At 54.6% G+C, this 27,447-nt stretch overlaps 1 protein-coding gene across 2 annotated transcripts in view; it reads right to left on the minus strand.

Annotated features, from left to right (window-relative positions):
• Positions 1-27,447, minus strand: part of B4GALNT4 (beta-1,4-N-acetyl-galactosaminyltransferase 4) — a 131,634-nt gene that overhangs the window by 98,462 nt on the left and 5,725 nt on the right. The window lies entirely within an intron of this gene.

Genomic DNA, 27,447 nt, shown 5'->3' on the forward strand with positions numbered 1-27,447 from the left:
CCAGTCCCGGTACGGGGGCTGCCACAGCTGCCTACTAAGGGAGAAGAGTTGAGTCTCAAGCTGGAAGTGGGAGTGGTCAGATTCAATTGCTGCTGAATGTCTCCTGCTGGCCCTTCATCTCCCCTTACACTTCACTGTCCCTCTTCTTGTCATGACCTGGTCCCCCTGCCCGCCCCGATTCCTGTGAGGGAAGGTGTCCATTCTAGCTGCACCATAGGCCCCCTTCACCTCTGCTCTGAGAGAGGGAGCGGTCAGGAAGGTGCCAGATTTGGAAATGGGGCTGGGTACCTTTATTGCATTCCTGGGGGTTGAGAGGGATGGCTGGTTTATTGCTACGGCTCTCGCTGGAATTCCTCCTCCTCCATTTCACTGCGTCCCGCACCACAACAGGCATTCCAGAGCCTGTGTGAGGGTGGGCAGGGGGGATCCAGAGCAGAGAGACCCCAGACAAACCTGAGGTCCATGTAAAGAAACAGACTCGTGCTCAGGTCCCTCCACTGCCTCTGATTCCAATTTAAGGTCTTGGTCAGGAGCACCGCCAGCTTTTTTGGCGCCCTAGGAGAAGGAAGTTCCCACCCCCGAAATACTGCTGACGATCGGGGTGGCCGAAGATCCGGCTGCTGCGATCACCGCCCCCCAAATGTTAGTACCCTAGGCGACCACCTAGGTCGCCTAAAGGGTTGCGCCAGCCCTGGTCTTGGTCCTAATTTTCTAAGCAATTAATGGATCAAGCCCCACCTACATCAAAGACCAACTTTTGATCTCTGAACCACCATGACGGCTGCGCTCCTCTGGCACAAGGCAGATCATAAAGCATGGAGGAGCTGGAGCTGAGGGGACCTGGCTATGGAAAAGTCCTCCAGAGGAGATCAGGCAAATTCAGAGTCTGGTTATTGGAAACCCTGCAAAACCCTGCAAAACCGCACTTAGGAAAAACCTGCAAATGACATTCACAACGTTGACACCCCTTCTACCAACCAACCAAAAATAGTGGGGTGGACAGAATTAATCATACCTAAAAACTCAAAACCAAAATCTCCCTTTGCACATTAAAAATGGATAAGTGACAAAGACTTTGCTATTGCTGATAATTTTATGTGCAACGTGCTCCTGTAGGGATGGTGGCAGTATAATTCCTTAAGACAGAGAGACGGGACCCAGATATACACAGGGGGCTGACCCCAACCTCCACTGATGGCAGAGGGTAGTCTCCCTCTGGACTGGACCCAGAGACATGAGAAAGGACAGAGTGAACGTATTGGCTTGAGGAGCACGAAATGCAGGCTACATTTGAAAGCCCCCTCGTTCCCTGAAAAACTGGCTCTCCTTCATACACATGGAGGAAGGACGAGGGGCTTGTGGCTCTGAGATTCAGGAGATCGGGTTCATGTCACGGCTCTGACACTGACTCCCTATGTGACCCTGGGCAAGTCACTTCCTGCCTGTGCTTCGACTCCCCCTCTGTGACAGGGGGATAAGTCTCCTCCTCTCTCACCTCTCCCAGATCCTACACCTGCTCCCGCCCCTTTTTCTCCCTCCCTCCCCCCAAGAGTGTACAGTATGGAGCATATCTAGCCCCCTGCCTCCCCCCCCCCCCACACCTTAAATGGCTTGCTGCAGCCCCTGCTACACATAAGAGCAGGAAAGAGGCAACCAGGGCACCAGGGAGATGAACTTCATGAATGTGTGAAATAAGCCAGATCCTTGGCTAATGTAAGTTTCACTGAGGTCAATGGAGCCACACTGATTTATACCAGCTGAGTATCTGACCTCATCTTTCTGCTGCCTCTGGGTTCTCTTGTTTGGCTAGTTTTGCAGGCCGACCAGCTAGTTTGCACATAATACAGTAGTTCTTTGTGTAACTCTGAGCATGAAGTGCCCTGTTCTTTAACAGCTATGGATCAAGCCACTCTCACACGCAACATCATAGCCCAAATCATTAATAGAGCTTGGGAATGACAAATGGACAAAACCCTGAAACGTCTCCTCCCACCACACCTCAAAAATCACAGACAGGCACCTCTCAGCAGGGACTGCCGATAACTCCTGCCCCCTCGATACAACACAAATCAAACCCACCCTCAGCAAGCGAATTACCAGGAGATCCAGGTAATTAATAGTGGCTACAAAGCAACAGGCTAAGAGAATGCTGCCTCATAAAGAACACAGGGTCATACTGTGGTCACATAGCCATCCCCAGCTCCCTCCCATCAGTCGGTACGTGTGCACAGAGTGCTTGAATTTAGGCAGCATGCTGAACTAACAGGCAGCAGCCCCAGGTGCAACGGAGCTCTTTGTGCTAGGAGCTGTACAGATACAGAGCAACGGGGCGCTGGTACACAACTAGGGCTCCTGGGTGCTACCAAAACACAACGACAACCGTGTCCCTCTGGCTATGCACTGGCTGCTCCAAGTCATGGCACCTTCCCCCTCGGTTGTTCATTAAAAACCACATCTTTGCATTCACAGTTAGTATGCAAAAAAACCACCAGCAGAGCAGATGCTATGATCTATCTGTTACTGAACTGTTACTGTTGGTTAACAGACATCTGCGTCTTGTGTTCAGTCACCCTAAAGCATGCTGCAGCACTACCTTCTACCTGCATGGGGACTAGCAGAATCAGGGTCTGTCTACCCTGCCCATGTTACAGCGCGGCTGCGGCAGCTCTGCGATGTGGGCAGTGTAGTCACGCTTTATTGCCGGGGGGAGAGCTCTCCCGGCGATAAAAAATAACCACCCGGATGAGGGGCGGTAGCTCACTCCCGGCGATAAAGAGCTGTCTATATTGGCACTTTTCAGTGCTAAAACTTTTGTTGCTTGCTCGGGGGCTGTTTTATCACACCCCTGAATAACTAGTTTTAGCGCTGAAAGTGGCAGTGTAGACACAGCCTCAGTCTCTTTGCGTTTGTCTCATAGAATCATAGAATATCAAGGTTGGAAGGGACCTCAGGAGGTCATCTAGTCCAACCCGCTGCTCATCTGGAGGATGGTTTCGTTAGAGAGGGTCCTCCAAAGTGACAGTAGGGACGGAGGCACCGTTTCTGGCAGCTTTTCCCTGTGGGAAGAGTCCCCCTCTGACCAGTCATGGAAAGTCCAGAATTTTGGAACTTTCTTGTGTCAGACACTTTGCCTGGCCCTGAACCTGCCAGCTTCCCCCGCTCAGGCCTGCAGCAGCATTAAGCAGGTCCCCTTTCGATTAATAACGCCCTCTGGGGCTTGCTGGGGAGCACAACAGACACACAGCATCCATCCACAACTACTGAACTCCTGTGTGGAGCTCAGATGCATCAGCCACTTTGGTCACACACCCAGCTACGCCTGGCCCACCTCTTCAACAACACAACCGACCATGGCCTTCCCAACCCCAAACTGGTGCCTGAGCCATCCTGGGTAGTCAGCTTCCACAGAGCGATCGCTGCTCTCACCCTGCACTCCCCCACCACAGGGTACCACAAAGTCTCCTTCCTGCTACTGAAGTTCTGCAACCACTGCTGCTCGCCCTAGGTCTGAAGGAAGACCCAGCTCCACAGGCCTGGTGTCATGGAGCAGACACCAGAACCAGCCCTTCCACCAGGGAACTTCTGCCTCAATTCCTGCATGGGAGCCAGCTAGCCCAGGGGAATAGGGGGCATTCCACCCACTGCTGGGCTCCGACTCCAGCTCCCAGCAAGGCCTGCTCAAATGCCCTGCTGCTCAAAAGCCCCAGTGTAAAGCTCTCGTGCCAAGCAAGGAGCCATGGCTGAGCATAGCCTCCATTTAGAGAAAAGGCCAAGGAGATGGACCCCTGGACTTGGGGGTGTAGGGAAGGTTCCCAGGGGACTATGGGAGCATGACCTTTTCTACAGCTCCTGTGGCACTCCTGAGGCCTTTCAAAATCTCCCAGAAGCCTTTGCTTCAGGAAGCGGTCTCAGGCCCTATGGAATAGCCCAGCAGAAGAGAGATGAGGGATGAAGTTTATACCCAGCCACCACAGCTAACGAGTTGGTATTTACATCTGTGCTATCCCACTGGTTTAATTACAAACAGCTCGGCTCTGCAGCACCAACACAGCGCTTGAGTCAGCAGCCAGACAAGACAGAGACAACAGCACTCAGAGAAGTGCAAACGTCCTCCATTCATCTTAATGGGCTGTTAAGTGATTATAATTAGGCTTCAAGATTAAGTGTCAATATTATAAAAGCTTTTCACTGCTGACGGTTGGGCTAGAAACAACCAGCTGAATTCAAGTATAGCTGGGAAATCTCCATTACACCCAGGGCCGGCTCTACAGTTTTTGCCGCCCCAAGCAGCCCGCTGAATTGCCGCCTGGGCTGGGGCGGGGGGGGGCAGTCGTGTGCCCTTAGGGCAGCAGGTGCGTTTAAAGGGCTCTGGGCTCCCCGCCGCACCGGGCAGCCCAGAGCCTTTTAAACCCCAGCCGCGGCCGGGAGTCAGAGGGCTCTGGGCTGCCCGGTGCGGCGGGGAGAAAGAGCCCTCTGACTCCCGGCCGCGGCTGGGATTTAAAAGGCTCTGGGCTCCCCGCCGCAGCGGGCAGCCCAGAGCCCTCTGACTCCCGGTCGCGGCTGGGATTTAAAAGGCTCTGGGCTCCCCGCCGCAGCGGGCAGCCCAGAGCCCTCTGATTCCCGGCTGCGGCTGGGATTTAAAGGGCTCTGGGCTCCCCGCTGCGGCGGGCAGGGGCGGCTCCAGGATTTGCACCCCTCCGCGGGGGGCGCTTTGGCGGTTGCCGGTCCCTGGCTCCGATGGACCTCCCGCAGGCATGCCTGCGGGAGGTCCACCGGTGCCGTCTGCCGCCCTCCCGCGGGATGCCGCCCCAAGCGCGCGCTTGGCGCGCTGGTGTCTGGAGCCGGCCCTGATTACACCTCAGGAATCTTCATCCTCCTCCTCCTCCTCATTTAATAATTGCATTACAGGGGCACCAAGAGGCTCCACCTGAGAGCAGGGCCCCATTGTGCAAGATGCGGTGTATATACATGCACAGCAGTGGACGGTCCCTGCCCCGGAGAGCTTACAATGGTCACAGACAAGACAGAGTGAGAGTGGGGGAAAAGGGACTTGCCCAGGATGGCCAGGAAGATCAGTGGCAGAGCCCAGGATTCCGGAGTCTCAGTCGAGTGGGAGTCAGTGCCCACTAGACCACACCGCTTCCGGTATTAAAACAAGAGTGGGGCCAATCAGAAGGGACATACAACTCCCCAGCGATTCCTGCTGGCGGGTTGGGGTTTGGGATTCTCTCTGCAGGCCGACAGCCAGAGCACTCTACAGGTGCCAAGAAGGAAACTGCGTGCCCAGCCCTGCCACGTCTCTCTCGCTCCCCTGCCTGGGAGACATTCAAAGACCGTGGCCGAGGTCTGAGGAGAGGCTTGTCTGGGTCTGGCAGGGAAACGGTTCCAGTCTGCCTCATTCCCACTGCCTCAGCATGACAGCCCGGTGCAGCCCAGACCGGCACCCCGGTAGTGCCTCCGGGGACCAGGCAGGGTAAACAACAGGGGACAGGGCTGTCGTGAATGGGGCTCACTGCACGTGCTGGAGGGCGGGGGACACATCATCATTTGCCAGGCTGATCTCGCAGCGGGCGCCCCAAGAGGCAAATATCCACGTGGACCCAGGGAGCTGGGAGGAATCCGTAGCAGGGCTAGGTGGTGTCTGCACATCAGTCACTCCTGTCTGCATAGGAAGGAGGTTCGCTCCCAAGCAGCTGGGAGGGAACCCCCTCCAGAGGGAGGAGGCGGCACCACTGCGAGTCCAAACCAGGACTCTCCAGAGGAGGAATGGAGAGAGCAGGTTTAGTTCAGACGCTCCCCCAGGCCTGGCAATGTCTATGGGGCCGTTACTGCCTATTCCCTGCAAGGCTCTGCTCCAAGCACAGACAGCTAGTGCAGGGGAGGTCAGCCCCTAGCCAACAGCATGAGAGACGCCACCAAGGCCGGAAGCTGCACCCTGGAACATGCATTCCCCCTGCCCCACTCATTCTCCCATGCTGCGCGCACAACAGGTACAAGCAGCGAGGCCTAAGCCTCTGATGTGAGCCCAGTGAGCACACTGCCAGCTCCAGTCTATACCCATCATGGGCTTGGACCCGTCCCAGGGAGAGGCAGACTCCCGGTGTGCTTTATACCCCAGCAGCCAGAGTTAAGTCACCACTCCTAGCTATGTTCATTCATGCACTCCCCCCTGCCTCCCCCACCCATCTCTCTTTACCTGCTAACTCCTGTATATTAAGCCCAGGCCAGAGAATGCGTTCTCTTTTCACGAAAGAAAGGTCGGCCAGCCATTCTCCTAGGCTGATCACAGCCCCGGGAGCCAGGACCATGACCCCATTCCGATCCCAATGCTGACACCAACTCCCTCTGGCCTCATTTACCTGTGGAGCCTGATGCTCAGGATGCCAAGCCACCATAATCCCAGCTGAAGGAAGTGGGTGCTACAGGCCGTCAGCGCCTCTGAAAGCCTTGGCCTTTCTGTACCCTTTGGCCAGCTTCACCTACACTAGCAATGGTGCAACGTTGATGGGCCTTTTCACCAGTGCATCGTTTAGCCCTATTCAGATCAGGTTCTCTACCTCACTGGAGCTCAGGATCCAGCAGAGCGAGGTTGGACAGCAGGGTGGCGAAGACGCCCGAGTCCTGTCTGCACTGCAGCTTCCACCATGGCTCCCAAGGGCGGAGCTGCAGCAGTGGGCCCCAGGGAATTTTTGCCAGTGCTGATGCAGCCCTGGCACAGCCACACTGAGCGGGCTTGGGCAAGTTACATTGGGCCTGCTTTTCAGAGGTCCCACATGGCATCCGCAGCTCCAACCGCAGCCAATGGGAGTGCTGCATGCTCAGCACCTTCGAAGACCAGGCTCTTATCACCCTGTGCCCGGTTCACCAGCCAAAAGGTGCTCCCTCCTGGCACTGTTATGGCCAGGCCCTGATAGCACATTACCAAAACCACTGCTGTCACCAGAACAGGAGGTGGTAAAATCCAATTCCCTTTTCACTATTTCTGCTGTTCACTCACTTCAACCGTTTCTCTCAGCTGGAATGATGCCAATCAACCAAGTCCACATCAGTGTTGGCTCTGGAGCTGCCATGTGAAACCCTTAGAGTTTAGAACATAAATACATACAGGAAAAGCCACAAAAAGCTGAGCTAAGGTTGTAACTTCTCAAACAAGGCACCCAAACCCCTTTTCATTCTGCTCTGTGAAGGTGCCTGCCTGCCCTTCTCCCTCCTAGGCACTGAAAAAAGCACCCCATGCAAACTCACTCCATACTCATGTGTCGCCTCAGTAGCTGTTCCTCTGGTCAGGTTTGTGCTCTGGGTTCATGATCAGGGCATATGAAGCTTGCACGGGGACCCCATCCTAACTGTGGGACAATTCCTCTGCTGGTAGCAGCATCATAGCCTCCTTGATTGGACTGGAGCTATGCTGATTTACTCCAGCTGAGGATTTTGTCCTTCACATTAGAGACTTGATTCTGGGTTTTTTGATTCCCACGTGGCAGCTTGCGAAGGACCACGCGCCACCTGTAAAGGACAGCGAGCCTTCAGTGCCTTGCAAAATGAGGAGTGGCTTGGCAAGTCAGGAATTTGTGAAATATTTTCTGTGTATAAAGCAGCCTAGTTGTTACAGGCCTACTGAGGTCACCAGAGGTCTTTCTTTCCATTGCCTCAGGCCCTAACAGATTATGGCAGCGGCATTCTGATTTGTGTGTCACTGATGAGGTGAGACTCCAGATGCATAAGGCCTTGCGAGTCTCCTATTTTCTCAGGGCTTAGCAGCAGGGGCAGAGTTAAGGTGATTAAGTGCTTTGTTTGAGAAGTGCCACCTTAACTCTGCCTTTCATGGATTTTTTTTTTTAAAGCCTCAAAGGTTCTTGAAAGACAACATGCACTCAAGCCCCTGATTGCACCTGCAACCTCAACTGCCCCCTGAAGCATTTTGTGTCAGAGTTCACAATTTCACGTCCCAGTTTTCAGTGCTGCGACATTCAGGTTTCAAATGCTGCAGGAAACTGGTTGAGAAAGGAGAAAAAAAAAAAAGCACAACTGTTTCTACTTGCTTTTATTTTTAAGTTCCTAGAACCACTTCTGTTGGCCTTGGGTTTTGTAAAAGCTTATTTAAAAAAAAAAAAAGAATTTGGGATAAATTCAAGTTGACGTTTTCCCTTTAAGAAGAATGTCAAAGACACAGAACATCCGCTTCCATTCCTCTCACTATAAAACCCTTAGAATTCCCTAGCACTGACTTCTCTTGTGCATCACACACACATGTTCATCCGTCAACACCCGGCCCCCCTCACGGTCAATCTCATCACACAGCCAGTCAAATTTCCTTCTGCATTGCCGTTGCTTAGGTAACCAGCACACAAACAGGGATGGCACACAGCAGAGGAAATTCACTGAAATCTCACAGGCGGCTGCTAATTCCCAAGTAGCTGTTTGCACAGAATTATGCCAGTTTAATGCTGGCAGGTTTGGGTATATCACCTCTCTAGAATGTAAGGGAGCCACAGATTCCTTTCCCCTCCCTTCCACCACCATGCTCAACTTCAATGCAAAGGCTGTCAGTACTCTGGAATGTACCGTACAGTATGTTCTGGAAAATGTGCCCCCACCCCCAAGCATTTCCAGATGTATGGAGACTATGCCTTATATGTAGATCGTTCACTAATGAAAAACAACATTCCTTCCTCTCTCCTCACGTCTGCCACCACCTACCCCAATGACTGCATCACACCAGCAAGAGACATGGGCTGCACGCACAGGTTCCCTGGTTCTCACCCCGGCTCTGACACAGCCTTGTGTCAGCTTTCTGCACTTGGGTTTCCCTATCTGTAAAATGGAGATAGCACTTCACCTCCCAAGCATGCAGAGAGGAGGGTCTGGGTGTGTAAAGTGCTCTGACAGTGACAGGTGCTGCTGAATGCCAAGCATTAACAGGACTGCACAGGATAAGCAGCAATTATCACAATTAAACATATTTGCACACCTATATGGATACACACACACACTATACATACCCATCTGCAATTATCACAATTGAACAGATACATACATATGCACTACATATATACACACAGTTGTGTACGTATAGGGTGTATTTATTTATATAGCTATAGAGAATGTGCGTATGTTTAATTGTGATAACTGCAGCTTATCCTGATGTTATATACACACACACACACACACACACACACGAAGCCTTCAAACATCACACCCAGGGTTTGCCCCAAAGCCACCATCCCCTCCCGGAAAACCTCAGGAACGTTTCTGCTTCTGAATCACATTCCCTGGATTCCTCAGTCTTTTAGAAGCAAAGAGCCTTCACAATAATAGAGTCCACCTGACATCTGAACCAGCAGTTTGTGACATCAAAGCTAGCTGCTGTGGAAATGATCTGCACGGCACAGAGAGGACTGTGACCACAGAGACCCTGCTTTCACGCTAATGTGTGTCTGTGTGTGTGTGCGTGCATCCAGTTCTCTCTGTGGACACAAACACACACTCACAGGGAAGAGATAGTGGTGTGTGCGAAAGAAACAGAATGTACACTGGGGAAGCAGGATCGCGTCTGGTTCTGAAGTTTGCTGACAAGTGACAGCTGCTCTGATTTTAAACTATGATTAAGCCCCTTCGTATTTAGTTTAAACAGATTTTTACTGAAAAAAATCCCGGGTTTTACAAAAAGCATTAATCTCCCCCCCCCCGATTTTCACCCTACTTTTGTATCATTCAAATACATAAAAATAACTTGTTTTATTAGGAAAATACAATACATTACATGAGATGTATGTTGTACAATAATACATTAGTCTGTGTGTATATGCAAAGCTGCCTGTTGAAGTAAGGCTATGTATTAGTCTAGAACATACACACTACAAACAAACAGGCATGCACACAAGCTCTGAAGTACGTGTGTATCTGAATGTACTGATGAATCTCACGCCCACCATGTACACATTTCAAGCTGTTAGCAGATGACAGTTTAAAGATTTGACACACTAAAATGGGAAGAAAATGAAAATCTGTATCAAAATATGTTTCAGAACACAAGGAAGTATTTGAAAGTTTTAAAAAAACAAACAGGAGAAAAGTATGAACTTGAGTGTATGCGCTGCAAATGGTGTGGCATTGAAGTTCTAAGCTAATAGTTCTAAGTCTACACCAGTAAACTGTTTATTCAAATGAAAAGCTTTATTTGGGGATTAGAGATCTATTGTTTTCTTAAACTCAGAGGTCACACTAGGTTTCGAGTTCTGTTTTAGTTCTGCAGCAAACCACAATTCATTCCATTCCTCAAAGCATTAATCTACTGAATACTTCCCTCCTCCTTCTGTCCACCAAAATAAACCCCGATATTTATCCAGACAAATTATGAATAGTTTTTGCACCAATTTTTACCTGTTTTTGTGGCTGTGGTAATAAACCCCAATACATTCCTGGGAAAAATTAAATAAAATAAAACCCCAAAATGAAGGGCCATAACTATGATGAAAGTTGCGAAGAAACAGAGCGATTGGTAAAAACTGTCAGATGTACAAAGTGAAGGGTGGGGCTTTCATCCTGGCCCTTTCATGCATGTGGGGTGCAGCTATAAAGCTCATTCCAGACCAAGGGTCTTATCCATGCTCAACTGGTTTCCTTATCAGTTTCCCTTGTGTTACTACACCTGGTGGGGCTGTTCAGGTGTGAAATTTGAGGAGGGTGTGTGGGGGAAGTGGGAGGCAGAGAGTCTAGGCCAGGGGTGGACAAACATTTTGGCCCAAGGACCACATCTGGGTATGGAAATTGTATGGCGGGCCATGAATGCTCATGAAATTGGGGGTTGGGGTGTGGGAGGGGGTGAGGACTCCGGCTGGAGGTGCAGGCTCTGGGGTGGGGCTAGGGATGAGGGGTTGAGGGGTGCAGGAGGGTGCTTCGGGCTGGGACCAAGGGGTTCAGAGGGCAGGAGGGGGATCAGGGCTGGGGCAGGGGGTTGGGGTGCAGGATGGGGTCAGGGGTGCAGGCTCTGGGCAGCGCTTACCTCAAGCAGCTCCCAGAAGCAGCGACATGTCCCCCCCTCCGGCTCCTATATTGTGGCGTGGCCAGGTGGTTCTGCACACTGCCCTGTCCACAGGCACCACCTCTGCAGCTCCCATTGGCAGCGGTTCCTGGCCAATGGGAGCTGTGGGGGCGGCGGTTGGGGCGCAAACAGCATGCAAAGCCTCTTGGCTGCCCCTACCTACCAGAGGGGGTACATGCCACTGCTTTCAGGAGCTGCATGGAGCAAGGAAAGCCCTTGACCCCGCTCCCCAGCAGGAGCTTGAGGGCCAGATTAAAATATCTGGAGGGCTGGATGTGGTCCCTGGGCTGTAGTTTGCCCACCCCGGTCTAGGGCCAGGTGAGCAGTCCACCTCTTCTGAAGCGTTGTCTAGACTGGGGATTTCCCCCAGTTCTAGCCATTGGGGAAGCCCCAACACAGACAAGCAAACCTACCATTTGCACTAGTGCCGCCTCCCCCTGCTTGAACCCAGCAAATACATAGGTGGCAGGTTATATACATTTGCGGTGCCCGGGCTCCAGGAATATTCAGGGCTGGGGGCTCTGCTCCAGGAATATTCAGGGCTGGGTCTCTCCCCCGGCCCTGCCTGGATCGGCCCCCGGCCCCCGCGGGCCTCCCCCCCCCCGCCGCGTCCCTGCCTGGAGCAGGTCCCAGCCCCCGCTTGCCACCCCTCCCATGTGCCCCCCCCGTGCCTCCCTGCCTGACAAAAAGAAGCCTGCACCTCTCCCCTGCCTGCTCGTGCTGCCCCAGGGTCCTAGTGCCTGCCCTCCACTAATGGCAGGGCAGGCTGCCCTTACCCTGCCCTAGCCCTGAGCCTCTCCAATGCCCCAAACCCTCATCCCCAGCCAGAGCCTTCATCCCCCTGCACCCTAATCCTCAGCCCCAGCCCTGAGCCCCCTCCTGCATCATGAACCCCTCATCCTCAGCCCCACAGCCCTCACCCCTGCACTCCCTCCTATCCCCAAACTCCCTCCCAGAGGGTGCACCCCCTCCCCCTTTCCACACACCCCTTCCCACCCCCAAACTCCCTCCCAGAGCCTGCACCCCTCACCCCTTCCTATGCCCCTACCCCCAGCCCAGAGCTGGCACCCAAACTCCATCCCAAAGCCTGCACCCTGCACCCTAATCCCCAGCCCAGGATCTGCACCCCAGACCTCCCCCCTCCCAGAGCCTTAGGCAGGTGGGGGCGGAGTTTGGGGGGGCGGGTTCTGGGCACCACCAAAATTTCTACAAACTTGCCACCCATGAGCACATATTCCATCAATGCAGATGGCAGCATTGCCTGCCTACAACAGGGGCAGCGAGGCTGGCTACTAACAGCTGCGAATCCCCAAAGGCTTGAGTCACTGGCTGTCCCATCACTGGTGCTGATCTCTGCTGCTTCCCTGTCTCCTGCCAGCTGTGACAGCCACAGTGAAGTCAGGGGCTGACAACAAATGGGCTGCTCAGCAGATCTCCTAACAGAGGTGCAGCCAATATGGCCCCAGGCCCCTTTGGGTGGCTCCTGGAGGCAGAAGGTTGTCTGACAAGGGCGAGGTCGTGCCCAGGTTCCAGCAGGTGTTTGTCTTACACACGCAGGAGCAATCCAAATGGCTAACAAGGAAGAGTCTCTGGTTAATCTTCCCTCCACACTGGAGAACACGCCTGTCAAGGCTGCATCCTGGGAACCGTCCTTCCACCAAACAAGGTCTCCAGCTGGTACCCATCACCACCTTGACTTCTCTAGCAGCTCAGCATGCATCAGGAACACGCGGGCCTCGCCTCTGTTGTTCACTTGTATGGAAATGGGTCCCAGCTCTGCTTGTTTCTTCTCTTCGCTATTACTGACTCAATAAGAGCAGGTTTTAAGGAGGCTCGTAGAAGCTGTTTGTAAACATGAATACAGGTGACAGGGCAGTTGCTCCGGTTCCAGCGTCTCTGATGCACCGGTTACCCTTGCAAAGCTTAGGAGAAACATCTGGGCGGAAGAGGCTTTGGGAAACGACTGAGCGAGGAGACGTACGGGATCAGATTCCAGACAAAGCTCTGCCTGCCTTTCCCAGCGACAGGGGCTAAAGCCAAGTCGCGGGGCTGGGTTCTGATCTCAGCTGCGGCCAGGTAAACCTGGGGGAGTTCCAATGAGCTCGCTGGAGTTACACCACATTTACACGTGTAGAATGGAGATAAAAATCCAGCCTAATTAATGGGACATCTACAAGCGGCTCTTGTCTTCTGAACGTGATGGAAGAATCCGGCCAAGGAGTTCAGAACTATGGCTTTGGTTACAGGGCGCCCGTGTCAAACCTCCAGGCCCAGCTGCGGGCTCCGGCAGGACCCATGACAGGGAAAAGTGGCGACTCACCACTTTCTCTCCCCAACTCTGGGGCTGGCTTCACTGTAGAGCAGCTTCCAGGTTGCTCTAAATCAGGGGTCGGCAACCTGCGGCACGCATGCCAAAGATGGCACGCGAGCTGATTTTTGATGGCATGCTGCTGCCTGCCGTGGTCCTGGCCCCAATCATCCCTCCCGCCCACCGATTTCTCCTGCGGGGGTAGGAGGCAGAAGTTTGGTCATGCCGGCAGCCAAGCTCTCCCCTCCCCCACTTCTTCCCCCAGCGTGGTGCTTTCCTGCCCCTCCTACTCCCACTCCCTCTCCCTCTCCCTGCTGCTGATCAGCTGATCACCCTTGCAAGGGGGGGAGGCGGCCCAGCTGAGCTGAGCCAAGCCGAGCCGCAGCATGCTCGCTGCTCCGGGGAGGAGGCAGAGAAGAGGTGGGGACGGGGCCCTGGGGAAAGAGGTGGGGACGGGGCATATCCCCTCCAGCCCCCTGCCGTGAGCACCCTCACAAGCCGAGCACCCCAGCCCTCTGCCCTGACCCCTGAACCCCCTTCTCCACACACAGCCTTCTGCCCTGACCCCTGCATTCCCTCTCCACATACCCAGCCCCCCACACCCCATGCCTGGACTCTTGCACACACACCCCCACCCCCACCCTGAGCACCAAACAGGAGCTCCTGCACCCCCACCCCCATTCCCACCTGCATCCGCGGTCTGGGGTCCTTGCCCTGACCCCTGAACCCCCCTTCACATACCCAGCCCTCTGCCCTGACCCTTGAAACCCCTTCTCCACACCCAGCCCTCTGTTCTGACTCCTGCACCCCCTCACACATCTCCAGCCCCTGTTCTGACTCCTGCACCCCCTCACACATCCCCAGCCCCCCCATGCCCTGACTCTTGCACCCCCCCCCATCCCCACCCTGAGCACCAAACGGGAGCTCCTGCCCCCCCACACACACATTCCCACCTGCAGCCCCGGTCTGGAGTCCCGGCTGCCGGCCCCATGCCAGCTGGGGTCCTGCAGGCCCACTCAGCCCGCTGCTGAACTAGGTTAACTGAACCCCAGGCTGGCAGCGGGCTGAGCGGGCCGGCGGCGTAAGATCAGCATTTTAATTTAATTTTAAATTAAGCTTCTTAAACATTTTGAAAACCTTGTTTACTTTACACAAAACAATAGTTCAGTTATATATTATAGACTTATAGAAACCTTCTAAAAAACGTTAAAATGTATTACTGGCACGCAAAACCTTAAGTTCAAGTGAATAAGTGAAGACTCAGCACACCACTTCTGAAAGGTTGCCGACCCCTGCTCTAAATAATACCTGGCTGCCCAAGGGGCCATACCTGCAACCAGGAACAGACAGAGCATAGACACTCCAATGACTCCCCTTTCCCAAGGCCACTAGGCAGAAGTGGCAGGGACCTACAGCTGCTAATCGGGCTCTATGCCACCTGGGGATTCCCCCGTGCAAGGAGAGTTGCCTGCTGCAGCACTGCGGGAAACATCCAGTGGAACCCAGGCAAGAAGCTGATGACACAGAGGGAAGCAGCCAATGGATCTGTCTCCTACGCTCAATCCCAGATGGGGCTCCGAGCAGCGCTGGGCTATCAACAACCTGTGGCGATGCTTCGCCCCCACAATCCCAGGGCTGAGACGGTGACTTTAAAACACTTCTGCTGTTATTACTAACCACCAGGTTTTGCTCCGGGCAAGACACAGAAGGGGAGACACACAGCCCCTGGCCTGGAGAGCATCTGAAATGCTCCTGCCTCCTGCCAGGGGTGCAGGGAAATGTTTTCAAGCCTCGAGCGGCCAGATAACCTCAAGGTGAAACGGCTTGAGCCCTGCACAGCCCCATCAGCCCAGAGCGATGATGCCACAGAATGTGACATGGGGATGCTGCCTGGCTGTCGCACGGCTGCACTGCCAAACACACAAGCGATTAGAAAGCGATTCGCAAAAGCCCTGGGATTTATTGCCATGCTCAAAACACCCCCTACTCCGGCACAGGCATCGCCACCCCCTGCCCCAGCAAGCTGGAAACACACAGGCGAAATCCTGTGGATTCTGCTCCCCATTTGTAGGCTGCAAAACACTGCTTCAGACTTGGCCCCGTGCCCCCAACCTTCACCAGACTGCTCCTCTCCCCCGGCCCCAGCCCAGTGCTCTCACTGTTCTGGCCATGTCTGCAGCCCCGGCCGAGCCTGTCCCAGAGACGCCTTGCCCACACGAACAGTTTCTCTGCCATCTGGCTGAGAACATGCTGGGAACCTGCAGACAACAAATGAGGGTGATTTCAGCTCCCCGCTGCAGATCTGAGAGCAAGGGAGAACAAATACACCATACCAGAGAAAGCAACTTCGAGGGGAGACAAGGGCCATAAATTACTGGAACCTGAGCACTGCAACTGCGGGTCTGCAGATGCCTTCCAGATTGCAGGAGAGCTCTCGGTGGACAAATGTGGGGCCCTTTGTCCCCAGCAGACACAGGGAGGGGAGCTCAGGATCAGCACACACGCGCATGGGGCAGACACAGCGAGACACAAGGTGCGGGGGGTGGCAGGGCCAAGAGAGGGAAGGGCAGGGAGAGGAGCTGTGTCGGCGCTAGCTCTGCTTGGCAGATTTCCCAGTCACAACTGCACCAGCAGTGGCAGGGGTGATAGTGCAGAGAGTCCACCAGCATTTCAGCCAATTTCCACCAGACACCCCAGATCAGTGTTCCATCGTGCAAGGTGCTGTACAAATGCACAGTGAGTCCCTGCCCCAAAGAGTTCACAATGCAAGTAGATAAGAGACAGGGTCAGAGGGGAAACGGAGGCACAGAGCGGGAAAGTGACTTGCCCAAAGTAACTCAGCAGGTCAGTGGAAGAGACGGGAATAGGTCTCCTGATTCCTAGTGCAGTACCCTATCCATTAGACAACGCTGCCGCCATGCACAGAGCAGGTCTACACATGGGGGCTGAGATGGACAGTGTTGTTATGGAAATGTCTCACCCCAACACAGATAGGAGCCCAATGGCAGTGAATGCTGCAGAACACCACATAATAAGAGACAGCCCCTGCCCCAGAGAGCTTACAGGCTAAACAGACAAGAGAGGCAAAGGCTGTGAGAAAGGAACACCACACACAAGTGGAGCGAACGCTGGGCTGGCTGGCTCCATCCCCCCCATCAGTCCCGCTAGCGCTGCTCGCTGGCAGAGCTGTGCTGAAGCTACTGCAACAGCGGGAGATCGCTAGAAAAACGCTAAGCAGCGCGCCGGCCTCAGGTACAGAGCCCAGCTCAGCAGGATTTCCAACCTCAGCCGAAAGACCTCTGCTTCCTTCTCCCGGCCCAGGACCGAGTACCTGGGGTGAACATGGGCCGCAGCAGACAACCTATGGCTCTCCAATTGAGAGAGACTTCAAATTAAGCCCGACGAGAAGGGAAGCACAGCCAGAAACTAAATGACACAAACCCCACATTTTACAGCTGGCAAGATTCTTAGGAGCTTAGGGGGCCACGGAGCAATGACCCGCTCTCCCAGCCCCCTGGGCAGCATGCACAGACCTCTGTGCAGGGGGGTGGGATGGTGGTCTAGAGAGATTCACTGGCCATCCTGCCCCTATGAGTCCTGGTCCTGAGCTCTCCTGTAATTTCCTGAGTCCCTGGGACTGTCTCAGCCGTCGCATTATCTCTATAGGAGAGAGATGTGAGACCCAGTCATTCCCCCCGCCCCAAAAAAGGTACCGAGTCCCAGCCAGATCAGCCCATCCTTTCCAGCTCCAGCTTGCTTGCCTTAGAGGAATGACACTGATGCTCACTCAGCAGCATACAGAGAGCACACACCTGGAGACGCCAGCACCAGCCCAGTGCATTCCTTGTGCCAGAGGGGTGCCGGCTAGAGAACAGATCCTGACAGGCCCTCTTTCCACCAGCTCAGAATTCCTCAGCCAATCCTTCATCTAAGGGGTTTCTAGAGCATGCATCAGCACAGTATCTCAGCATCAGAGCTGGAATGGGCTGTGTATACACACACCCCACAGCATGACAGAGCTGCGCTCCGTTTTCATGCCAGACAGTCCTTGAATCTGACACCCCTCCCACCCCAGTTCTTCTGATCCCCAACATGAGCTCATTGCATTCCTGGCCCCGCTCTGCAATACACCCCTGTATCAGAGTGACCCCCTCAGCCCCAGCTAGCACCCCTCAAATCCCCAACTTGTCCAAGGAGACGGGCAGCCATGTTCTGCGAGATCCACAGGCCCAGGGGACACAAGGCAGGATCCTCCTAGTGGAACTGTCCTGGGCTGGTCAACAAGCTCAGAGCCTGCTTTAGCTTTATCCAGGCAGATAGCCACTGCTTCAAGGCTTTGATTTGTCGTGAGCATCTCTCAGATTCGTTAAGGTTCGGGAGTGGATTTGCTGCTCTCTAACACGGCTCTTGGTTTATTCCACCCCATGTCCCTCACCCAGCTCTGCCAAATGCACCCCAGTCCTGCCTTCGGCCCCCACTCACAACTCTTCCAGCCCTACTGCTCTGCCAGGCACCCCAGTCCGGCTGTCCAGCACCCCCTGCTACTGAACAAAGGTTCCTATTTGCAAACGTGGGTCGCTCTCCAAAGGTGACAGGGAGCTGAATTAACCCACTGCAAAACTTCACACATATTTTCCCACTCCACAGGCTCCCCACCAGTTGACTGAGTTCACTGGTTGACAAGGGGACTTCTCTGTGTCACATGGATGATCTACGTGAAGCAGCAACAACTTCCACTGAGATAATTACCCTGGGACCTGGGGCAATCCAGACACGAGAGCCTCAGGCAAAGCCCAGGGCTTTGCTCCCCGAGTCTCAGCCTAATTGGTGACTGGAAGTGGCTTCTGCTTTTACCCCTCAGGGCTCTCTCCCCAAGTCTGGCTTCGATACTCGGATTGTTTCCACAGAAGTGAATCCCACTCCCTCACCCAGGGCGCCTCACTCATGTCAGGGAACTGACAGCCTCCCACACACACCCAGGAGGGGGCCCACAAGCGGCTCAGGGTATGGCTGTTGCTCTTGGAATACAGAAAGGGCAGGGGCTGGCACTGATTTGAAGCCAGAACTCAGGAGAAGCCAGAATTACATGTCTATGGAGTGGGTGCGGGGGCTTTACTGGAGAGGCAGATTGGGGCAGGAGGTTAAGCACAAGTACGAATTGGAAGGTCACTTGCATGGCAGAGGATACTGCAGCACCCCCTTATGCTCGGCAGCGGGGCACCCAGAAACCTGATCCCACCCAGGCATCCCGTTTTCTGCAGCCCTGTAGCAAGGATGGCCACGGACAACCTGGACTAGCAGAGGCTGGCCTAGCGCACGAACGCACTAAGCATTAGAAACAGCTGGACCCAGAGGGGCAAATCCCAGCTGGCTCAATACAGCACTTCGTCACCTGTGCACGGCAGAGAAAGGGAATCTGGGGAGTTTATGCTGTGGGGACTTGCGGAGGAGATGTTAAGTCAAGGGCCCGCCTGTGCTGAATGAATATCAAATAATAAATAGTCCTGCGCTCTTGGGTGGTGCTTTTTGGGAGGCTCTGTTAGCAATTCATAGAGACGGAGCAGCACGATTATCTCCATTTTTCAGTGTGGGGAAAGAGAGGCCCAGGAAGGAGGAAGTGATCTGAGACCCCACAGGCGATCTGTGGCAGATCTGAGAACTGAACCTCGGTCTGTCTCCTAACTCCCTATCCAGTCCCCTAGGCTGCCTCCCCTTGGCATGGCACTGCAGAACCCCTTCACGTTCCAGAACAGCAGCTGTGCACCCTGGAGCCAGAACTTCACTCCCTTTCCAGTACTGTATTGCATGGTGGGTGGTTACTGTGGGCCACCCCAGAGCTGACTGCATCTCAGTGGGGCTGTGCATACAAGCAGGGGAGCACTTCCAGTGGAGCGCTGCAGGTGAGTTAGGGCTGCACAGCTGGTCTCCAAACTCTGCACAGGCCATCTCCTGCTGCGCAGCTGCTCTCTGAATGCCACCTGGGCCATCCTCATGCAGCAACCTGGCTGGTTGCTGGAGCACCCTAGAGGAGCCTGGCCCCTGTCCTGGCCCAGGCCTCTCTAATCAGATCAGGGTCTTTCCATGGGGTCTGGAGCGAGCAATCCCATTGCTCCCCAGGCTGCCGCAGAGCAGATTAGGACTGGGCTCCTGTATAGCACAGGCACTGCAGGGGGGCTGAACCCGTCCAGCGTGTCTGAAAGGGGAGAGAGGTGGGGGAGCAGCCCAGCATGGCAGGGTCCTCCTCTCACAGCAGCCCCCTCTGTGAAGCCAGAGAGAGATGGGCACCAAACAGCAGCGCCCTGCCACGCCCGCCCCAGCACCTCCCATCTGAGCATCTCCCCATGCTTTGCACACGCTAAGAAGCTAAGCTTACAGCCCCTGCTGTTGGGAGGGAGGACTGTTATCCCTATTAGACATAAGGGAAACGGAGGTATGGAAAGGGCTCCTGCCTTCACCCAAGGACACACGAGTCAGGAGCAGAGGCGGGCACAGCCCAGATCATCTCCCTGCTGGTCCCGTGCCACAGCCATATTTTCCTCATACCCTGCCTTCACCTCCCCTCCCCATTCCCAGGGAACTCCAGTTCCTGTCTGTGTATGGGAAGCCCGGTGTCTATCAGTGGGGATGGAGAGGAGATATGCCCTCTGCTGCTGACAGATCCTTTAGCCCAAGCAGCAGCACATCACCTGCAACCACCACAGCCAGTTCTTCTTCAGTCCATAGGGGAACCCCCTCTGCCTCCCACAGTCCTCCATCCATGGGCAGCAGCTCTCCTTACCCCCACCCCCAGCTACCTGGATAAATCCTGGCTGACACGTTTCTCGCCACCTCTGCTCCTTGCCCTAGCGCCCAGCCAGGAATTCCTGGCACCCCAAAACTAGCACCAATGCATGTTTGTATTTGCGACAGCTGGTGAAGTTGAAAAGAGAGCGGGGCCAGGTTATCACTGGATCTAATAGGGAAACAGCTACAAATGCTCACTTGTCAGCAGCAATGCCCTGGCTGTCCCCTGCAACAGGAGATGGAGGAGGATGCTAGGCTGAAAAGTGAGATGGCCCAGAGCAGAGCGGATAGTAGCCAGAGGACCCCCGCAAGCCCATGGATAACAATGGCCCTTTCATAGCTTAGCAGGGCTCCCCCTTTCTCCAGGGCCGAGACCCCATTGTCTCCCCACAACACAGCATTGCTTCTGGGAAAGGACCTCATGGAATGAAGCAGCAACAGAACATGCAGGTGCTGCTGGAAACCAAGCTGAGCCCACTAAGGTTGAATCCAGGATAGGAAGATTCTCCGTGATGGGAGGAGCAAATGTACAGTTTTGGGGGTTTGGCTCCTGGCACTCTTGGCCAAATCCACCCTCGCAGGAATCAAGGAAAGACGTGGACAGTTACTGGTCCATCACCGTTAGTGCAGGATAAGATGGTCAACTCCATTCCTACCTGGGATTAGCCTTTGCTGAGCTGGGGAGGCATTTCCTGCTATAACCTAGGTGGGTAAGGACATCGGGCTGGGAGGGAACGGGAACAAGTGCCCCTTGCTCCAGCACGCTGCCTGGGAACGATCCATCGGGGTCACAGGGTCCATTGCCCTTGGCAGGGGAGAAGGATGTTGGGGGTTTCTGTGACACGCCCTCAGTCACAGCTGTTACACACCCATCTGTGGAGAGAGCACCTTGCATCCCGGGGGGACTAATCCCACTGAGACACAGGGCTGGGGGCACGGGCAGTGCTGCTGAGATGTCTGCTTTGGGCAGGGGAAACAGTGCAGCCAGATACGCTGGTAGATTATAAAAGCAGAACTGCTGCTGTCTTTACACCGGTTTTGATTCAAACGGATTAAACGGCTCCTGAACGCATCAGCACAGCTCAGAGCGCGCTGCCGCCAGAGAGCCCAGGCGGGAAGGTGGGTAGAAGGCAGGCTTTAATAAGGACCCCTTTCCCCACTGCTGCTGCCTGGGCTGCTTCGGCGATAAGCAGAGGGCTCCAGCACTCAGAGCTGTCAATCTAGCCCCTTTCTCCAGCCCTCCATTCACTTTACAAGAGGGCAACTGCTCGGGTTCACCTGCCGGAAGCAGAGACTGGCAGCACGGGCACTAGGAAAGGGATACCTTACAGGCTCCTCTCTAGCTGGGAAAGAGACACTGCCATGTGATTGCCTTGTGACCCCTGGCACGTCCCACATAGTTAACCTGCCACGGCGCAGCAGTTCCCACATAGTTACATGGCCAAAGCGCTTCCTGTGTAAGCAGAGGGGACCTGCGCCCCCCAAGTAAAAGCAAGAAGGTACGTTCCAGGGGTCACAAGGTGGGCAAAGGGGAAAGGAGTTTCTCCCACCTCCATTCCCAGGGCCCGAAAAGGGGACCACAGGCCGGTCTAGGAATGATCAAACCAGCACAGGACAGTCTTGTACGTCCTGCTGTGCACTGATCACCATTCCCACCCCTGCCCCCTAGACATACATCCCTCTTGCACTGGTGCTGATGGGAGCTTTAAAATAAGGATAAAAAAATCCACTCAACTACCTGCCACTTTTTCATGGGAATCTCACTGATTTGGGGAGGGGGAAAGAGGACAAACCACCAACTTCTGCAGAATTCAGGCTTCCATTAAAGAAAAAAAAAGTGACATTTTTGTCCTTATGGTTGTGAAGAAACCCTCCCAAATGTGACCTGATGCAGAGCTGCCTTCCTGAGTCTACAGGCAGGAAGCTCCAATACCTCTCAGGCTGCTCATAGCTTGGCAGGCAGCAAACCCGCAAAATTAGCAGCAAGGAAACAGTCAAGAATCACATCGCTTCAACTGCTGGAGAAGGCTATAAGCAGCGGTAGAGGCAGAAAGTGGAGCTACTTCTGGAGGAGGCAGCCATTCACTCCAGAATGAAGGTTCAGTAAGGGGCAGAGTAGCAGGCAGCCCCGTCCCTGGTAGTAGCCAAAGGGCTGGATGAGAAACTGTGCAGAGTACCACTTACTGTGCCCCCAGTGCCATCAGGTGGTTTGGGGGCAGGACAGAGAAGCGCTCTCTCTCCATTCCAGCAGCTAGACGTGGTGGGGGGACCTCACATTTGTTAGACGCCTATTAGTGAGGGCCCAATATGAAAAAACGGCCCCCAAGCAGGGTCCAGAGACAGCATCCTGACAAATCCCAGCAGCCTCCTCTTTCCCAGCAGCTGTGAGGAGAGTGGGCTTCTCACTGGCACACTGCCCCACGGCCATCCCAGCAGAGCCGCCGCCTCCTTCTCTGCTTCTGCACAGCATCCTTTGGCCAGCAAGGGCCTTGGTGATTTCCCAAGTCTTGCTCCCAGCCACCTCTCCCGGCATGTGCCAATGTCCTTATGTGAGAGGGCCAATCCCCAAGAGCAAACGCTTTCCTTCCTTACCACCTGCCCCCCCCTCTGTGTCCCACGGTCAATGGTTTCAGTGAAGGTCAAAGGGATCCCAAAGTTTTCCTCCCCCAGGGATCCCATGTAGACTTCACCGCCTACCCTCAAACACACGTGCCCACCCCCTTGCCATCACCCCGCTGCCCGCAACTGGAATATCGGTACTGCAACAGCAAGTTCATTCCACCTGCTCTTTAAATCCCCTGACAAATAAACCTGTCGTGTGCTCGGCTCCTACAGTGCCAGCTCACCTCCCCCAGCACGACGCCTGCCAGGGAAGTCTGGTGCGCCCAGCGCTCCCATCTCCCATTATGAATCATTTCATTTTTTTTTTAAATTGTATTTTTTACCTGGCACACTAACGTTTCCACCCCATTGACTTGGAGCGGTTTCCAGCCGGGAGAGCACCGTAATGGCCTCATTATTTCAGCTGAGGAATCTGTGTGTTAAATTAGGCAGAGAAGGGTAATTATCTACTTGTAGACGATAAGAAAGGGATTTATTTTATCAGGAACATAATGTCTTTCTGGTTCAGAGCCAGCTCCCCAACCCAAGCAGCCCCTGATCACGCCACTCCAGGCTGCACCGTATCCCTGCTGGAGGGGTGGGCGCCAGTGCGGAGGTGGAGCGCACAGGTACACGTGCGCACACACACCCCCACCACCACCCGGCATGATGACTTTGGCCTAGCACAGGGACCCCGGGCTGCTACCCAGAGGTGCCAGATCCCCAGCTGGAACCACCTGCCATGGGCCGGTTTGCGGCACGGCGAAGGCTGCCCTTTTGCCACAGTTAGCACAGCCTTTCGCGTGGAGCATCTGGGAAGGGATTAGGTTGCCAGCAGGAGATACACATGCCCAAACCCTCAGCCTGCAGAAAGGGCATCTGCTTAGAGCCGGTTAATTTAACAAGTAATTAACCTTTCCATACACCCTCTGCCAGCCGATCTGGGATGGGGAGAGAGGCAGGCACTGTCTGGAGTCTGAAGCCCAGCAGATTCGTCCCCGGCTGCCCAGACACCAACTTTTGCCTTTGCATTTATAGAGGAGGGAGCCGTAGGCTTCAGCATGGGGGCTCCCTGCTGTTCCTGCCCAAGACTGCTCACACAGCCCAAGCAGGGGAAGGGGCAAAGTAGGTGGCTCTCCCCCCTCACTGCTTCCATGACATGAGCTCAGGGGCGGCTCCAGGCCCCAGCCTGCCAAGCGCGTGCTTGGGGCAACAAGCCGCAGGGGGTGCTCTGCCGGCGCCACGAGGGCAGCAGGCAGGCTGCCTCCGGCAGTTTGCCTGCGGAGGGTCCGCTGGTCCCGTGGCTTCAGTGGACCTCCCGCAGGCACGTGTGCGGGAGGTCCGCCGAAGCCGCAGGACCAGCGGACGCTCCGCAGGCAAACCGCCGGAGGCTGCTGTGCTTGGGGCGGCAAATAACTGCTGTGCTTGGGGCGGCAAAATCCCTAGAGCCGCCCCTGCATGAGCTTTCTCCTCCATGCACTTCCCACAGCAGTGTGTCCACCCGCAGCCTCACACCCTTCCTCCAGCCGCCCAGGATGCCCTCACGCCAACGTACATCGTTCCTTCCCCTCAAAAGCACTCACCAACCCTTCCCCCACCCCCCGCGACGGCACGCACCTCACACAGGGAGGTTTTCCACAGATGCCAAGGTGGGGGAAATGCCTATGGCAGGGGTAGGCAACCTATGGCAAGCAAGCTGATTTTCAGTGGCACTCCCACTGCCTGGGTCCTGGCCGCCGGTCCGGGGGGCTCTGCATTTTACACTCAGAGAGAGCCCCTCCCCCTGCCCGAGGCAGAGACAGACAGTCCATCATGCCACACCCCCAGCCAGACCCGGGTTTTCAGCAGCTCTCCGCTCTCACTTAGGCACCTAACCACGGCCCAGGTTTCAGCCCTCAGCAGCTGCCACTGTGACACTCACAGGCAGGTTTTCAAAAGAGGTCACAGCCAAACTGACCCTCAGAGCCCCTTTCATCCGGGCTGAAAGCAGAAGAACTCTGGAGTCAGCCTCTGTCTAGCTGGCATTAGCCTCAGCTTGCCTACTGCCCCCCACTCCCAGCTCTCTCTCCCAGGGCTTTCTGCAGCACCTGTCACTGCAAGATCCAAGTGCCCGGAAGCAGCCTTTTCACATTGCAGTTGGGTGTGGCACGTCAATTTCCACAGACACCTGGAGTCAATGAGATGTTCTGGGTGAGCACTAAGAGCAACTCACCGGGGTCTCACCTTACAGAGCTCTCCCCACTTCAACAAGCCAGACGCAGCCTCTGGGGTCATCAATCTTTGAGGAAAACACTCAGTCCCATGAAGCTGAAGGCTGAAATGCTGGGCACTGGGACCCGGGCACCTCTACACCAGGGGTAGCCAGTAGGTAAACACAGGCCAAATCCAGACAGCCAGACACTTTTGAATGGACCCCAAGATCTTTTTATTTACTATCATCATTATTGTTGGTTTTTTAATGATTTTCTTCTCTGTAGTCTGCACCTTGGCTATACCTTGACCAAGAAATTTGGACCTTGACAAAAAAGAATTGACTACCCCTGCTCTACACAGAGAGCTGTGTAAGACCAGGCAAGACCCATGCAGCAGCCAACTAAATCTCCCTCCCACCCCCTCTTCTTCCAGACTATTAACACTAAATTAAATGCATGTCAGATCTGGAGATCTTCCCCTTCGCTGCTCTAGTCAGCTGACCACCGATCTGTCTGCTAGGCAGAGCATAGGACTCAGCTATGCAGTTGGTGCACCAGATGGTCATCAGCATCTTCCCCCAGAGCTAGAGGTCAGGGGAAGGTTACTTCTTCCTCCTGTGTGCAGATTCCTCAGGCCCTGCACAAGGTCAGCGACAGATGAAGGCACAGGGAATCCCAGCAGCCTAGGATGTGCATTGAGGAGCAGGCTGCATTCCACCTGATCGCAACCTTCTCCCGCTTCCTCACTGCAGGACAGAGGCATCTGCTGAACTCCATGACAGGGCACACGCCAGAGCTGTACGCAGGCAGCCATAAGTTAGTGGGGAGGCACCCAAAGCTGTCGTCCAGCAGCCTTGGCCTGCTGCAGCGTTTAAGCCTCCGGCTGCTTCACAAAGTCTAGGAGGCGGAAGGGGAGTAGAATCTCAACCACTGGCAATACCCACAGGGCTCCATGGTTGCCTGTCTATGCGGAGTATTTACAGGGCACTTAACACTGATGTTTATCCTCGCACAAAGCCCAACCCCTAAAGAACCCAGAGCTTGCTGCCTCTTGGAGTAGATTTTTGGTTTGACCCTTTTCTCTCTCTTCCTCCTTTGGCTTCTGCTATGGCATGGCAGCTCACCCGACAGGCCTGAAATCACTGCAGCACAGGCTTATTCAGCTCTCACACAGCAGGGAGTTCCACAGGTAGGCAATGCCCATCCTCCCAGCCCCAATGCCCATGCTGCCTCACCCTGGGTCTACACAGCTCCAGCCTCCCTACTAGGAGCTGCTGTCTGTGGGTCACACAGGTAGGGAGAGGGGTCTCTCACAGCTCAGCCCCAGTCCAATGAGGGCTATGGAGGTCAGGTGTGGGACCCAAAAGCAAACAGGCAGCTCGTGCAGAGCATGGGGGAGACATGCTCTCGCCGTCTACCATTCAACAGGTGGGCTGCCATGGTTCGCGTGATTCGGCGCTCTGCTCGTCCATCACACAGAGTGAGTTACAGCGATGACCATGCGCATGGTGGTAACTGGATCTCTGTCTGTTCTCATGTCCCAGCTCACCTTCCTTGCCATGATACGCCTCCGGCTCCTAGGCAGTGGCCGGAACAAACCCATTGCTTCCACCACAGCCCATTCTTGGGTTGCAGAGATGTCTGTGCTATTAATGGCTGTGTCTATGCTGTAACAGAGTCACCTGGCACATAGCCACAGCATCTTAGACACATGGGTGTATGCGCCAGAACCTCCCCCTGCGCTACCCCTCCTTCCATGCGCTACCTACAACAGACCCTGTCCCCCGGGGAGAGGCGCCATCTCCAGACAAGGGTCAGGTGTTGCTCCTTCCCAAACCGGTTTGAAGAGATTTGGTTGGGCTCAAAACAAGACAAAAAATCCTTCCCTTTTCAAAACACAAAACACACACACACACCCTCTATACATTCATGGCTTGGAAGAACATAGTTTCTAATGTTTGCTTAGGGAACAGTTTTGCATGCAGTTTACCGCAGCAGCCAGAGCTGGTTAGAAAACACCTTCGAGAAAGCCATGTTTTGAAATGATTTTCAAATCAACCTCTCCCTGGTGAGAACGGAACCCCTCTATTTAAACAGCAAGGCCTTGGGGGCAGTCTCTTACTGTGTGTTTGTACAGCACCTAGCACACTGGCGGCCTGAACCGGACTGGGGCCTCTGCTCACCACTGCCATGCAACAGGATGGAGCCATGGAACAGAACAAGGCGATAGCACGAATGGGAGAGAGAAAAGACTAGGACAAGCAGCATGTCCCGTGCCAGATTCTGCTCTCACATCCACCTTCCGAGACCACTGCCTATGACACTGATCGATAGTGTTTCATTATTGCCTTGTGCTGTCTGTGCTCACCTGCTCTCTTCTCTTATAGCTCTGTGGGGCAGGGACTGTCTTTGTGCAGCATCTAGCACAGTGGGGTCCTGGCCCAGGACTGGGGCACTCCTAAGTGCTCCTGCAATACAAATAACTAATAAGTGTGGACGACAGACTGACACCCTTATAG

The sequence above is a fragment of the Mauremys mutica genome, chromosome 4 (assembly GCF_020497125.1).
Source record: "Mauremys mutica isolate MM-2020 ecotype Southern chromosome 4, ASM2049712v1, whole genome shotgun sequence".
Lineage (NCBI taxonomy): Eukaryota > Metazoa > Chordata > Testudines > Geoemydidae > Mauremys > Mauremys mutica.